The following is a 17,274-nucleotide window of genomic DNA, read 5'->3' on the forward strand; positions in this document are numbered from 1 at the left end:
CGAGACAGAACACGAAAGGAAAGGGAACAACTGAAAGTGAGAGCAAGACAGAACCAGTGGAAGGAAAGAGAGACAGGACAGGCAACGAAAGACAGGAAAACTCAGCCTTTGGGGGAACATCAAACATAAATGCTTACAGAAACCTCTCAACCTGTAACCACATATCAACCAAACACAGTAAACAGAAACGAACCTCACTCCATAGCCACCACCCCCCTAAGCACTAATTCCACAATCACAGCAGCCTCTCATAATATTGTGACCTGCCTCCCACCCTCCCAGCCTGCACCTTCCTCTTCCATCTCCCAAAATACGGTAATGGAAAGGAAGCTAAAGGTATGGTACACCAATGCAGATGGAATAAGAAATAAGAGTGAAGAGTGGCAAGAACGCATCATTGATGCATCACCTGACATCATAGCACTAACAGAGACAAAGCTTACAGGGATGATAACAGATGCAATTTTTCCACCTGGATATCAGATTATGAGGAAAGACAGAGAGAACAGAGGAGGGGGAGGAGTAGCATTGCTCATAAAAAAACAGTGGAGTTTTGAGGAGATGGGAGGAATGGAAAGAAGGGAAACAGACGACTTCATTGTAGGAACACTTCAGACTGGTGGTCCAAAGGTGATGATAGCAGTGATGTATAACCCACCACTTAACAGCAGGAGAACAAGAGAAGAGTATGATGTGTGCAATAGGGCAATGGTGGATACACTAGCTGAAGTGGCCAGGAGGGCTCATATGGGTAGGACAAAATTGCTTATAATGGGGGATTTCAATCATAAAGAGATTGACTGGGAAAACCTAGAGCCACATGGGGGACCAGAAACATGGAGGGCTAAGATGTTGGAGACTGTATTGGAGAACTTCATGCATCAACATGTTAGGGATACAACCAGAGAGAGAGGAGAGGATGTTGCAGCAAGGCTGGATCTCATATTCACCTTGAATAGTTCAGACATAAGGGATATCACCCACGAAAGACCCCTTGGCGCTAGTGATCATGATGTCCTGAGTTTTGAATATCTTGTTGAGTTACCAGTGGAGAATGCAGCAGCACGAGAACAAAGAGAGAAACCAAACTTCAAAAAAGGGGACTACATAGGAATGAGAAGTTTCCTGCATGAAGTGCAGTGGGAAAGAGAACTAGATGGAAAGACAGTAAATGAAATGATGGAAATAGTAACCACTAAGTGCAGGGAGGCAGAGGAAAGGTTCATACCAAAGGGCAACAGAAAAAATGGTAAGACCAGAGTGAGCCCATGGTTTAATTGGAGGTGTAAAGAGGCCAAAGCCAAGTGTGCGAGAGCATGGAAAAGGTATAGAAGGCAAAGGACTCAAGAAAACAAGGAGCTGAGCAGAAGAACCAGAAACGAATATGCAAGGATAAGGAGAGAGGCCCAGAGGCAATACGAGAACGACATAGCATCAAAAGCCAAATCTGAACCAAAGTTGTTATACAGTCACATTAGGAGAAAAACAACAGTCAAGGACCAGGTAATCAGGCTGAGGAAAGAAGGAGGGAGCTGACGAAGAGTGACCAAGAAGTATGTGATGAACTAAACAAAATATTTAGAGAAGTATTCACAATAGAGACAGGAATGCTTCCAGCAAACTGTGGAGGTAGGGTGCACCAGCAGGTGCTGGGCACAATACACATAACCGAGGTAGAGGTGAAGAAACTGCTAGACGAACTCGATACCTCAAAGGCGATGGGCCCAGATAACATATCTCCATGGATACTGAGAGAGGGAGCAGAGGAACTGTGTGTGCCATTAGCAGCAATCTTCAGTAAATCTATCGAAACAGGGCAGTTGCCTGAGGCGTGGAAGACAGCACATGTAGTTCTATTTTTTAAGAAAGGGGTCAGACAGGCAGCATTAAACTACAGACCAGTGTCACTGACTTGTATAGTATGTAAAGTCATGGAAAAGATTATCAGGAGAAAAGTAGTGGAACACATTGAAAAGATTGGGCTCATACATGACAGTCAGCATGGCTTCAGAGATGGGAAATCCTGTGTCACAAATTTACTTGAGTTCTACGATAAGGTAACAGAAGTAAGACAGGAGAGAGAGGGATGGGTAGATTGCATCTTTTTAGACTGCAAGAAGGCTTTTGACACAGTACCACACAAGAGACTGGTGCAAAAATTAGAGGAGCAGGCAGGAATAACGGGGAAAGTACTGCAATGGATCAGGGAATACCTGACAGGAAGGAAACAACGTGTGTTGGTACGTGCTGAAGTGTCGGAGTGGGCGAATGTGTCGAGTGGGGTTCCACAAGGTTCAGTCCTAGGCCCGGTGCTGTTTCTTGTATACGTGAATGACATGGTGGAAGGAATAGATTCAGAAGTGTCACTGTTCACTGATGAGGAGAATACAAGTGGGAGAGGATCAGTTAAGATTACAAGGGGATCTGGACAAACTACAAGTATGGTCCGACAAATGGCTCCTGGAGTTTAACCCCAGTAAGTGTAAGGTCATGAAGATTGGGGAAGGACACAGAAGACCGCAGACGGAGTACAGGTTAGGAAACCAACAGCTGCAAACGTTAGTTAAAGAAAAGGATCTTGGGGTAAGCATTATAACGAACATGTCCCCTGAGGCACACATCAATCAAATAACTGCTGCAGCATATGGGAGATTGGCAAACCTGAGATTGGCGTTTAGACATCTGAGTAAGGAGTCATTCACGACATTGTACACAGTGTACGTAAGGCCTATGCTGGGATATGCAGCGCCAGTATGGAACTCTCACTTAGTCAAACACGTCACGAAACTGGAGAAAGTGCAAAAATTTGCAACACGATTAGTCCCGGAACTGAGGGGTATGTCTTATGAGGAGAGGTTAAGGGAACTCAACCTGATGACACTAGAGGATAAGAGGGATAGAGGGGGCATGATAACAACGTATAAAATACTAAGAGGCATTGACAAGGTGGACAAGGATCGAATGTTTCAGAGATGGGATACAGAAACACGGGGACACAATTGGAAACTGAAAACCCAAATGAGTCATAGGGATGTTAGGAAGTATTTCTTTAGTCTTAGAGTTGTCAGGAAGTGGAATAATCTGGAGAGTGAAGTAGTGGAAGCAAGTTCCATAAATAACTTTAAGAAGAGGAATGACAAATATCTAGGAGCAGGGAGAGAGTGAATTAGTATCGACCAGTGAAGAGGCGGGGCCAGGAGCTATGACTCGACCCCTGCAACCACATATAGGTGAGTACATATAGGTGAGTACACACACACATACACACACACAGACACACACACACACACACACACACACACACACACACACACACACACACACACACACACACACACACACACACACACACACACACACATACAAGCAGTCATGCAGACGTGGGGGCACAAGGCTCCGAGAGCCTTAGTGTTTTTAAGGCGTGCAGTAACTGCTAGCAGTAATCAGTGGTAGTGACAATGTCAGTGAACAATACTACGAGTGATAACCAAGTTATTAAATAAAAAAAATCAAGAGGAAGCCTGAAATCATGAATATTTCAAAGTACCAAACTGTTAGGGGCTTAGTAGGCACCTAATGCCACACAGATTCATATATACAAAGATCAAAGCGAGTGTGGAAGCGGGTGTTCAAGAATTACGAGAGATTGGTTAACAAGTGAAATGTGGGGCACCATACAGTGAGAGTGAAAAAGTTAATAAGCAAAACGAGAAAGGAAAAATAAAATATATAACAAGGGAAGGTGGCAGGAGTAGGCCTGCTGAAGCAGTGACGTCACAACAGTTGTGTGACATTATACATAAAAAGTGTAACCAACGAATGTGAAGTGTATTCTATCATAAGTGAAAAGTGAAATCACTTGAGGAACGTGGGATGTATGAGCATATATGGTTATAAACATCACGGGTGAAGGATTTTCAAAAGAGTGATAGAAGGCCTATGTACGACGACTACGTCATCAGCATCTGGCAACCTGTCACTGCACTGCTGCCAGCGCAAGTATTGCTCACCTATTGTGGTTACATGTTGTCGGGTTCTAGATTCTGGTCTTGCATCACTGTTAGATACTGGTCACTCAGTCCTGCAAGATATTACCAGAATTAGAGTAGAAATAGCATAGGTAAGGTGAAGATAGTGTTGACGAGAGTGCGAGGAGTAAAGCGGTCTAGCGAGGGGTAATGTCAGACACTTGTTGAAGCTGAGACAAGCTAAATTTTACAACCTAGTTACTTTCTGTATTTTATAAGTAGAATTGATAAGTGCTAGAATTACTATTGGTAAGTTTTATTATAAATACTTAGAAGTGGGGGCATACACACACACACGTACACACACACAGGAACAAGTGATCAGGCACTTAAAGCTGTAGTACACATGCACACACATACATACAAAGGATTTCACACCTCGTTAACGACCTGAAAACCCTCCTTCTAACATTCGACTATCCACTATCTCCCCTCTCTTTCTCTCTCTCTCCCAATACCTATCTCTCTACCTCTACCTATCTCTCTCTCTACCTATCTCTCTCTCTACCTGTCTCTTCCTATCTCTCTCACTACCTATCTCTCTACCTATCTCTCTACCTATCTCTCTCTGCCTGTCTCTCTCGTTAATTCTCTCTCTCTCTCTCCCCTCTCCCATCTCTCCCCTCTCCCATCTCTCCCCTCTAACATCTCTTCCCTCTAACACCTCCCCCCTCTAACATCTCTCCCCCTCTAACATCTCTCCCCCTCTCATTATCTCTCCCCTCTCCCATTTCCCATCTCTCTCTCTCTCCCCTCTGTCTCCCCTCCTCTCCTCTCTCTCCCCCTAATCTCTCTCTCTCCCCTCTCTCTCTTCCATCTCACCCCTCTCTCCCTCTTCTCCCCTGTCACTCCCCCCTCTCACTCTCTCCACTCTCTTCTTGTCACTCCCCCCTCTCACTCTCTCTCTCTTTCTCTCTCTCTCTCTCTCTCTCTCTCTCTCTCTCTCTCTCTCTCTCTCTCTCTCTCTCTCTCTCTCTCTATCTCTCTCTCTCTCTCTCTCTCTGTGTTTCAGAAACAAGCTTTCACCCGACAGTTACTAGTGGGAACCAGTAAACAGGCTGAAGCAAGTTACAAGGGCACTGACCAGAGAAGACACAGCATGTGAAGCTGAGAGGCCAAATAGGAAGGATGGAGATATGAATTATGCTAAGGTCATATCAGCCTGCCAAGAAGGGCCGAGTGAAAGGGGAGAGCAGCTGGGTGCAGATGGAGAGGGTGATAGGTCAATTGCGGAGGCACAACCGTGCTACCAAGAGCCACTGGAAAAAACAAGGGAGAAAATGACCATATACAGACAGGAACCAGAGTTACAGAGGGAGAGGCAATGGGAGGAGAAAAGGGCAAAAATCAGTGATTATTCATGGGCTTCAGGAGATAGAGGAAAGGACACACACTGAAAAAAGACAGGCAGAAAGAAAGGAGATTGAGAACATCGTCACGGAAATAGGTAAAGAAGACATGGACGAGATTGCAAATTTTCAGAGAATAGGGGGGTACTTGAAGGGGAGAAAACGACTGATCAAGCTGATTCTCAGGACAGAAACAGCGCAGAACAGGATCCTCCAAGAGAAAGCACGGTTGAAATGGTTGGGAGGGTACAAGAGGGTGTTCCTAGACAGAGACAGAACACAAACAGAATGACAGCAGCTGAGGGAGGGGACAAAAAAGCGAAAGGAGCTAGGAAAGGAGACAAGGATGGAACAACCAGAGGTCAATCAGAGCAGGACAGAGAAGCAAGGGCAAGCACACACAGAACTATCCTCAGAAACCCACAACCTATCACACCATCCATACTCACAGCTTCCACCCAACACCCAGCTATAGAATCCCAAAGTATACTACCAGGTCTCCCACCCTCACAGGCCCCACAAACCACAGTGTTGGAAAGGAAACTGAAGGTATGGTACACAAACGCTGATGGAATAACAAATAAGTGGGAGGAGTGGCACAAAAGAGTCAAAGAGGCATCACCGGACATCATAGCTCTCACAGAAACCAAACTTACATGTATGATAACAGATGCCATCTTTCCAATGGGATACCAGATCCTGAGAAAAGACAGAGGGAAGAGGCTGGGTGGAGGAGGGTCACTGCTGATCATAAACCGATGGAATTCTGATGAGCTGGAGAGAGAAGACAGCGGGGAAACAAGCAATTACATAATGGGAACGCTTCACTCTGGAGGTCCCCAAGTGGAAATTGCACTGATGTATAACCCACCACAGAACAGCAGGAGGAGAGGGCAAGAGTATGACGAGAGCAATAGAGTGATGGTTGACACACTGGCTGCAGTGGCCAGAAGACCTCATGCATGCAGGGCAAAGCTCCTGAACATGGGTGGCTTTAACCACAAGGAGATCGATAGTGAGAATTTGGAGCCACATGGGGGCCAAGATACATGGACGGCTAAGATGATGGAGGTGATACTGGAAAGCTTCATGTACCAACACGGAAGGAACACTACAAGAGAGAGAGAAGAGGACGAACCAGCAAGACTGGACATAGTATTCACCTTGAGTAGTGCAGATATTGAGGTCATCACATATAAAATACCCCTTGGGACCAGCGATCATGTGGTTTTAAGCTTCGAATACACAGTAGAGCTACAAGTGGAGGGGGAAGCAGGAAGGCCAGGACGAATGAAGCCAAACTACAAGAAAGGAGACTACACAGAAATGAGGAACTTCCTGCACAGGGTTCAGTGGGACAGAGAACTGGCAGGGAAGCCAGTTAATGAGATGATGGAATATGTAGTAACAATGTGAAAGGAGGCTGAGGAGAGGTTTGTACCCAAGGGTAACATTAATACTGAAAAAGCCAGGATGAGCTCATGGTTCACCCAAAGGTGCAGGGAGGCAAAAATCAAGTATGCTAGGGAATGGAAGAAATAAAGAAAACAAAGGACCCAGGAGGATAAAGAGAGCAGTCGTAGAGCCAGAAATGAATATGCACTGATAAGAAGCAAGGCCCAATGACAACATGAAAACGACATAGCAGTGAAAGCCAAATCTAACCCGAAGCTGTTATACAGCCACATCAGGAGGAAAGCAGCAGTCAAGGACCAGGTAATCAGGCTAAGAAAGGAAGGAAGAGAGACAACAAGAAATGACCGTGAAGTATGTGAGGAACTCAACAAGAGATTCAAAAAAGTGTTCACACAGGAGACAGAAGGGGCTCCAGAAAGACAGAGAGGTGGGGCACACCACCAAATGCTGGACACAGTACTCACAACCGTGGAAGAAGTGAAGAGGCTTCTGAGTGAGCTAGATACCTCAAAGGCAAAGGGGCCGGATAACATCTCTCCATGGGTCCTGAGAGAGGGAGCAGAGGCACTATGTGTACCCCTAACAACAATATTCAATACATCTATCGAAACAGGGAGATTGCCTGAGGCATGGAAGACAGCAAATATAGTCCCAATCTTTAAAAAAAGGAGACAGACTTGAATCACTAAACTACAGACCAGTGTCACTGACATGTATAGTATGCAAAGTCATGGAGAAGATTGTCAGGAGAAGAGTGGTGGAACACCTCGAAAGGAATGATCTCATCAACAGCAACCAACATGGTTTCAGGGACGGGAAATACTGTGTCACAAACCTACTGTAGTTCTATGACATGATGACAGCAGTAAGACAAGAGAGAGAGGGGTGGGTGGATTGCATTTTCTTGGACTGCAAGAAGGCGTTTGGCACAGTTCCACACAAGAGATTAGTGCAAAAACTGGAGGACCAAGCAGGGATAACAGGGAAGGCACTACAATGGATCAGGGAATACTTGCCAGAAAGACAGCAGCGAGTCATGGTACGTGGCGAGGTGTCAGAGTGGGCACCTATGACCAACGGGGTCCCACAGGGGTCAGTCCTAGGACCAGTGCTGTTTCTGGTATTTGTGAACGACATGCCAGAAGGAGTAGACTCCGAAGTGTCCCTGTTTGCAGGTGACGTGAAGTTGATGAGAAGAATTCAAATGGGATCTGGACAGGCTGCAGACCTGGTCCAGCAATTGGCTCCTGGAGTTCAACCCCACAAAGTGCAATGTCATGAAGAGTGGGGAAGGTCAAAGAAGACTGCACACGGAATACATTTTGGGGGCCAGAGGCTACAAACCTCACTGAAGGAAATAAATCTTGGGGTGAGTATAAAACCAGGTACATCTCCTGAAGCGCACATCAACCAAATAACTGCTGCAGCATATGGGCGCCTAGCAAATCTCAGAACAGCATTCCTACATCTTAATAAGGAATCGTTCAGGACCCTGTACACCGTGTACGTTAGGCCCACATTGGAGTATGCGGCACCAGTCTGGAACCCACACCTAGCCAAGCACGTAAAGACACTAGAGAAAGTGCAAAGGTTCGCAACAAGACTAGTCGGAGAGCTAAGAGGTATGTCCTACGAGGAGAGGTTAAGGGAAATCAACCTGACGACACTGGAGGACAGTAGAGATAGGGGGGACATGATAACGACATACAAAATACTGAGAGGAATTGACAAGGTGGACAAAGACAGGATGTTCCAGAGATGGGACACAGCAACAAGGGGACACAGTTGGAAGTTGAAGACACAGATGAATCACAGGGATGTTAGGAAGTATTTCTTCAGCCGCAGAGTAGTCAGGAAGTGGAATAGTTTGGGAAGCGACGTAGTGGAGGCAGGATTCATACATACTTTTAAGCAGAGGTATGATAAAGCTCACGGTTCAGGGAGAGTGACCTAGTAGCGACCAGTGAAGAAGCGGGGCCAGGAGCTTGGAATCGACCCTTGCAGCCTCAACTGGGTGAGTACAACTGGGTGAGTACACTCACGCACACACACACACACACACACACACACACACACACACACACACACACACACACGACACAAGCAACAACTCAAAAATACACAAGTTTTACATTCTGAGTGACTAAAATAAAACGGGTTGCCAGAGAGCAGGTCGGCAAACGAGGGGACTACAGGATGAGTCTGGGAAGGAAGACTGGGTAGCAGAGCTCATGAAAAGGAACAAGAGTGGAGGAGGAAGCTGCTCGAAGAGCTTAGCGACAAAATGGAGGAGCCGGAAATGGGAACTACAAGACACAGCATCAGAAGCTATAATACAGAGCTTAAAAGATTAACTGAAAACACTGAAACAGTCTAAAGAACCAAAGAGCAGTACGGGTATAACATCAGTAGCTGCTACATCAATAACAAATGAGAGGACTGAAGGGAAGAAAAAAAGTAAGCTGTATGCAGAGTCCCTCTTAGACCATCGTGGTGCCTGGGAAAAGGCGAGGAATACACCAGTAGCAATTGAGGGAGGTGAAGGAAATGATGGAGTTAACCTATCAGAAACAGACAAGGGCACTGAAAGAAATGAAAGAGCTAAGCCATACAGAGAGGCACTAATAGACCACAGCACTGCGCAGGAAAAGCCGAGGAGAGAAAATGACAAGACAATAGGTACAGAGACAACAGATGGAGATGGAATTGAAGAAAAGAAAGCTGCAATGGAGGTAATTAAATCAGATCAGGTGATAAAAAAAGAAATGTAGTGGGAGGATAAAAGGGAGAGGTCAGTCCCTGTTCGTGGGCTCCAAGAAGTTGAAGGGGAAACTTACGAAGCAAGACGACAAGGGGAGAAAAAAGTGATTGAAAGTATGACCCAGTTGTCAAGTTTTCTGAGAACAGGGGGGGGGTTGCTTGTGAAAGAATCTAGCCATTCAAAGTGATTTTCAAGTCAGAAACGATGCAAAACAGGATTCTCCCGGAAAAAAACACGGCTAAAGGACATAGTATTGTACTGGTGATTGTATCTCAACCGTGACAGAGCACGAAAAGAAGGACATAAACTGAAAGAGAGGGTACAAAGGTGCAAAAAGAAAAAACAGGCAAGGATGGAGATGGGTAGGAGAACCCAGACTCAGGAGGAAGAGCAAATACAACCTCAGAACCACCTACAGAAGGTCTTCAACCCCACTCCAACCAAGCAAACTAACCCAAAACCCATATGTCATACCTATAGCTCTCACCTTCAACCCCCACCACAAACTTCACCTTCACAGCATCCCTCCATTGTACCTCAACAGGTCTCCCACTTCCCCAACCCCAACATATCCCCCAGACAACAGTATTAGAAAAGAAGTTGAAGGCTTGGTACACAAATGCAGGCAGAATAGTAAATAAATGTGAGAAGTGGTATGAAAGAACCAAACACTCACTCAAATACCATAGCACTCACAGAAACGAAACTCAGGAGGATGATAGTGAATGTGATCTTTCCATCTGGATATCAGATCCTGAGTAAAGATAGAGGGAGCAGAGGGAAAGGAGGAGTTGCACTACTCATCCAAAACCGGTGTGGATCTGAGGAAATGAAAGGAATGAACAGAATTGGCGAGAAAGGAATACATAGTAGGAACGATTCAGACTGCAAACCCTACGGTGGTAATTGCAGCATTGTACAACCCGCCACAGAACACCAGAAGGCCAAGAGAATAATGTGAAGAAAGCAACAGAGCAATGGTAGACACACTAGCAGTTGTGGACAGAAGGGCTCACATGGGTAGAGCCAAGTTACTAGTAATTGGTGATTTCAATCACAAGGAGATTGACTGGGAAAACCTGGGGCCACATGCGTGACGTGAAACATGGAGAACCAAAATGATGGAGGTGGTACTGAAAAACCAAATGCATCAACATGTTAGGGACACTACCAGAGAGCGAGGTGAGGATGAACCAGCAAAACTGGACCCCTTATTCACGTTGAGTACTTCAAACATCGAAAGGCCCCTTGGAGCTAGTGATCACGTGGTTTTGAGCTTCAAATACATAGAAGAGTTACAAGCAGAGAGAGAAGCAGGAGTAGGATGGAAGAAGCCAAACTACAAAAGGAGGGACTACACAGGCATGAGGAATTTCTTGCAAGAGGTTCAGTGGGAAAGGTAATTAGTGGGAAACTCAGTACACGAAATGATGGACTACGTGACAACAAAATGCAAGGATACAGAGGAGGGGTTCGTTACCAATGGCAACAGAAATAATGGGAACACCAGAACAAGTTCTTGATTAACCCATAGGCGTAGAGTGGCAAAAACTAGGTGCACTAAATAACTGAAAATGTACAGAACAGAAAAGGCCCAGAAAAACGACATAGCATCAAAAGCCAAGTCTGACCTGAAGCTGTAGTATAGCCACATCAGGAGGAAAACAAGAGTCAAGGACCAGGTAATCAGGCTGAGGTAGGAAGCAGGGGAGTTCACAAGATATGATTGAGAAGAATATAAGTAGCTCAGCATTAGATTTAAAGAAATATTTACAGTGGAGAGAGGAAGGACTCCGGAAAGCTGGAATAGTGGGTTACATCAGAAAAGGACGAAATTCATAAAGCATTCAGATATGAAAATGTTGTGTTAATGGGAGATTTTAACTATAGACAAACTGATTGGAACAATGTGACAGGAAATTTTGAGTCTAGTGATTTTCTTGATATGGTTCAGGATTGATTTTTAAAACAGTTTGTGACAGAACCAAAGAGAGGAAACAACCTGCTTGACTTGGTTCTTGCCAACAAATAATCACTAATTAATAATCTTGACTTTAATGATGAGCTTAGGGAAAGCAATCACAAATCACTTAGTTTCAATATATCATGGGCTTATCCAGATAACTGCAATCAATTCTCAACCCCAGACTTTAGCTTGGCAGACTTCATGGGACTGAGAAGTTACCTGGGTGGGCTAGATAGGGATGACCTGACTATGGGTCAGGTAGGTGGTGTTGGTTGCCAATATGATGTATTTCAGAACATAGTTCTAGCTGCCCAGACAACTTTTGTTCCTAGTAGGGAAATTAGATCTAACAAAAATAATCCCAAAAGGATAAACAATAGATTAAAACATCTCATTAGTCAAAAGAGAGGCATATATAGGCGTATCAAAAGACAGGATATGCAGTTAAGAAATCAGTATATTCAGTTAAAGAGAGATATAAAAAAAGTATAAGAAAAGCAAAAAGAGATTATTAGGCTAAAGTCGCAAGGGAGTCGAAGACTAACCCAAAAGTGTTCTTTCAGGTATACAGAAGTGAGATTAGGGACAAGATTGGTCCACTAAGAGTAACTCTGGTCAGATCACTAACAGTGATAAGTAAATGTGTGAACTTTTCAACACTTACTTCCTCTCAGTTTTTACCCAGGAAAATACGAGCGGAATTCCAAAAGTAATAAATTATGTAGAACAGGACGATAATAAACTATGCACGATTGGGGTAAATATTGATATGATCTTCAGACAAAGAAATTAAAACCTAACAAATCCTCAGGTCCTGATGAACTGTTTGCAAGAATTTTAAGGAAACGTAAAGAGGAACTTAGCATACCTTTGGCTACTCTTTTAAATATATCACTACAAACTGGCATAGTGCCAGACAAATGGAAAATGGCAAATGTAATACCTGTTTACAAGGCAGGTGACAGGTCCTTAACTTCGAACTATAGACCAATAAGCCTTACCTTCATAGAGGGAAAATTTGTAGAATCAGTAATTGCCAAGTAAATTCGTAGCCATCTTGAAAGGTATAAATTGATTAAAGAATCTTATCACGGTTTTACAAAGGGGCGTTCCTGTCTTACGAAATTACAAGGTATTTGAGGAGGTAGATCATGGTATTGAATATGATATTGTGTATATGGCCGTCAGTGTAGCTTTCGATAGAGTTTCACATTAGAGGCTATTGAGGAAACTTAAGGCACACAGAATAGGAGGAGAATTTTTTTCCTGGGTAGAGGCATGGCTGACAAATAGGCAGCAGAGAGTTTGCATTAATGGGGAGAAATCAGAATGAGGACACGTCACAAGCGGTGTTCCGCAGGGGTCAGTGTTGAGCACCTTGTTGTTCACAATTTACATAAACGACATAGATGAGGGAATAAATAGCGACATAAGCAAATTTGCTGACGAGACCAAAATAGGCCGTCCAATTCATTCTAATGAGGACATTAGAGCACTTCAGGATGATTTGAATAGATTGATGCAGTGATCGGAGAAGTGACAAATGCAGTTTAATGTAGACAAATGCAAAGTTCTAAATGTCGGACAGGAAAATAACCATGCCACATATAAACTAAATGATGTAGACCTTAATATTACTGACTACGAAAAAAGATTTAGAAGTTCTGGTTAGTAGTAATCTGAAACCAAGACAACAGTGCGTAAGTGTTTGCAATAAAGCTAACAGAATCCTTGGCTTCATATCAAGAAGTATAAATAATAAAAGTCCCCTTAGACTGTTCTTCAACTCTATATATCTTTCTTTGGTTTGGCCTCATTTAGTTTATGCTGCACAGTTCTGGTCACTGTATTACAGAATGGATATAAATGCACTGGAAAACGTACAAAGGAGGATGACAAAGTTGATCCCATGTATCAGAAATCTTCCCTATGAGGATAGACTGTGGGCCCTGAATCTACACTCTCTAGAAAGGCGTAGAATTATGGGGGATATGACTGAGGTGTATAAATGGAAAACACGAAACAGTAAAGATGATGTAAATAGCGTGCTAAAAATATCTAGCCAAGACAGGACTTTCAGCAATGGTTACAAGCTGGAAAAATTCAGATTCAGGAAGGATATACGAAAGCATGTTTTTCAGTGCGTTTACATCCATTCTGTAATATGATGACCAGAACTATGCAGTATAATCTAAATGAGGCTTAATCAAGGATATGTAGAGTTGAAGAACAACCTGAGGACTTCCATTATTTATACTTCTAGATATGAAGCCAAGAATTCTGTTAGCTTTACTGTGAACACTAATGCACTGTTGTTTTGGTTTTAGATTACTGTTAAACAGAACTCCTAAATCCTTTTCGCAATCAGTAGTATTAAGGTCTACATCATTTAGCTTATATGTGGCATGGTTATTTTCCTGTCCAACATTTAGAACTTTGCATTTGTCTATATTAAACCACACCTGCCACTTCCCCGACCATTACATCTGTCTATTTAAATCATCGTGGAGTGCTCTAGTATCCTCATTAGAATGAATTGGACGGCCTATTTTGGTGTCATCAGCAAATTTGCTTATGTCACTATTTATTCCCTCATCTACGTCGTTTATGTAAATTGTGAACAACACCGGGCCCATCACTGACTCCTGTGTAAACCACTTGTGACGTGCCCCCATTCGGATTTCTCCCCATTTATGCAAACTCTCTGCTGCCTATTTGTCAACCATGTCTCTACCCATGAAAAATTTCTCCTCCTATTCCGTGTGCCATAAGTTTCCTCAGTATTCTCTGATGTGGAACTCTATCGAAAGCGTTACTGAAGTCCATATACACAATATCATATTCATTATCATGATCTACTTCCTCAAGCACCTTAGTGTTGAGATCCATTAATCAGTTTATTTCTTTTAAGATGGCTACGAATTGCTTCGGCAATTATTGATTCCTTAAATTTTCGCAATATGGAGGTAAGGCATTTTGATCTATAGTTCGAAGCTATGGACTTGTCACCTTCCTTGGAAATAGGTATTACATTTGCCATTTTCCACTTATCAGGCATTATGCCAGTTTGTAGTGATATATTGAAAAGATTAGCAAAAGGTATGCTAAGTTCCATTTTACATTCCTTTAACACCCTTGCAAACAGTTCATCAGGACCTGAGGATATGTTAGGTTTTAATTTCTCTATTTACCCGAGGATCATATCGCTAGTTACCGCAATCGTGCATAGTTTATCGCCCTGTTCTACATAATCTACTATTTCTGGAATTTAGCTAGGATTTTCCTGGGTAAAAACTGAGAGGAAGTAAGTATTGAAAATTTCACACATGTCCTTATCACTGTCAGTGATCTGGCCTGAGTTAAGGGGGCCTATCTTGTCCCTAATCTTACTTCTGTATACATGAAAGAACCCTCTTGGGTTAGTCTTCAAATTCTTTGCAACCTTAGCCTAATAATCCCTTTTTGTTTCTCTTATTCCTTTTTTTTATTTCTCTCTTTAATATTGATTTCTTAACTGTCCATCCCTTCTCTTGATATGCTTATATGACCAATGAGATGTTTTAATCTATTGTTTATTCATTTGTGATCATTTTTGTTAGACTTAATTTCCCTACTCGGGACAAAAGTTTAAGTCTCCCATTAACACAGCATTTTCATGTCTAGATGCCTTATGAATTTCGTCCCATAACAGCTTACTGCACTCCCTATCAAGGTTTGAGGCCCTATAAATCACACACAAATTAAATTGTCACGACCCTCGGGAAACTGTAGCCAAACAGATTCTGTGTCCGATGTTTCTAATCTTATATCATGAATAAGACAACAATTTAAATTATCTCTGGCATACATCGCTATTCCACCACCGTTCCTGTTGACCCTATCAGTGTGGAATAGTTTATAACCCTGTATGTTGCATTCAGAAGGCGTTTCTCTATCTTTCATATTGAACCAGGTCTCTGTTATAGCAATAATATCTACATTACCTGCACTTGCAAGTAATTTTAATTCATCTATCCTATTTCTTATACTCCTACTATTTGTATAGTAAACCTTAAGGGAGGTAGTCACTCGTTGCCCTCTACTATCTCTCTTTGTTTGTTGATCAAGTGCTTTGCCTTTACTAGCAACTCTATTTTGAAAATTGTCTTTTAAACATATCCCTGAGGTAATATCTGAATATTATTAGTAATATCTGCTCTTTTCAACCATAATACTGCAGCCTGATTGTTTCCCACAAACACCCATTCTTCTATAATCTATCAGTTTAAAGTCTTAGACAAGTCATCATTTACCCCCTTAATCGAATTGGCTAATGCAACCACTCCAGCCCCAGAGAGATGAACCCCATCCCTTGCATACATAACACGTTTGCCATAGAATTTGTCCCAGTTATCAATGACTAGGATTGCAAGTTCCTTGCAGTACCTCTCTAGCCAGCAATTTATTTAAATTGCCCTAGATATCCACTCTTTGCCCACTCGCTTTCTAGGCAAGATGCTACATATGATTTGGATCCCTCCCTTAGACCTGACTACTTCTGTGGCTGACCTGTACTTATCCAACAGCTAATGTCTCCTGCCCATCCCAATGTCATTAGCCCCAGCACTAAGACAGATAATGGGCTTGTTCCCATTACCTGACATAATGTTATCCAACCTGCTGACTATGTTACCAACACCAGCTCCTGAGAGGCACACCCTCTGTTACAAAAAGCACAGTCTGTATATCTTACTTGATGTTACGCAGAAAGGTGGGATAGCTGGGGGCTAGAGCCTTGCCTAAGGGCATAGGTAAAGTTACACACATCTCAGGCATAAACAGGCCACCCAGGGCTATCCCAGTCAAAACAGAAAGCGCTAAACCAGCACTTGTTACTTCAATGGGTTGGTTAACAGAGGGTTAGGCAAAAATCCTAGTTAGGAAAATATATATATTTATTCAACATAACACTATATACACACTCTAGAAAACACTTTCATGTATCTCCTATCCTAAACGCCCACATAGCGGGCACAAGAAGCAATCGGCTGGCGGTCCAGTAACCATAACACTCGGCCTAGTCAGCGCCAGGCCGACTCTACTCCACTACCAACCCCATTTCTTATTTCCTCACTCATCGCACATCACCCTGACCATGTCAGAGCCTAGGTGAACATACAGGCAAGCCATAGAAGAGCCTATGGCTTGAGTTAGCTAAACAAAAGGAGTATACAACTACAAACTTAGCTTAAATACACAGCATCTTCGACGCCAGCCTCCACACCATGCTGACTCCACGTGACTCCCCAAGCCACGCTTACCCCGCATACCCAAACACAGTTGGAAAATAAATGCCTAGCAGGATTTCTTTATAATTATAGTTTAACCAACTTTACAGTACCCCCAAAATCACATTATGAATTATAAAATTATGCTTTACAATTATAACATTCATACTATTATGACACCCTTCTCTACTGTATATACATTACAATGTCATGCAGAACCCTGCATAACACCTGAGAATCTCCTACAATTAGAATATTCTTACCTTGACCAGCAGGGGAGTCAGTGGTACCTTTAACCTCACTAACCACTGAAGTACACTCGTCCTTGTGAACAGAGAATCGATTTCCTACCTTCATGTCTTTTCTATTAACCATATTTATCTTCCTTCTTCCTGAACTGTGAACCACTTGCCACTTAAAGTGTCTGCTGCTCTCACTGCTGGTGACCATTTCCTCCTTACCAGCTCCATCCATCTCACACTCCCAA

This window comes from Cherax quadricarinatus, chromosome 6 (assembly GCF_038502225.1).
Source record: "Cherax quadricarinatus isolate ZL_2023a chromosome 6, ASM3850222v1, whole genome shotgun sequence".
In the NCBI taxonomy this organism is placed as follows: Eukaryota; Metazoa; Arthropoda; class Malacostraca; order Decapoda; family Parastacidae; genus Cherax; species Cherax quadricarinatus.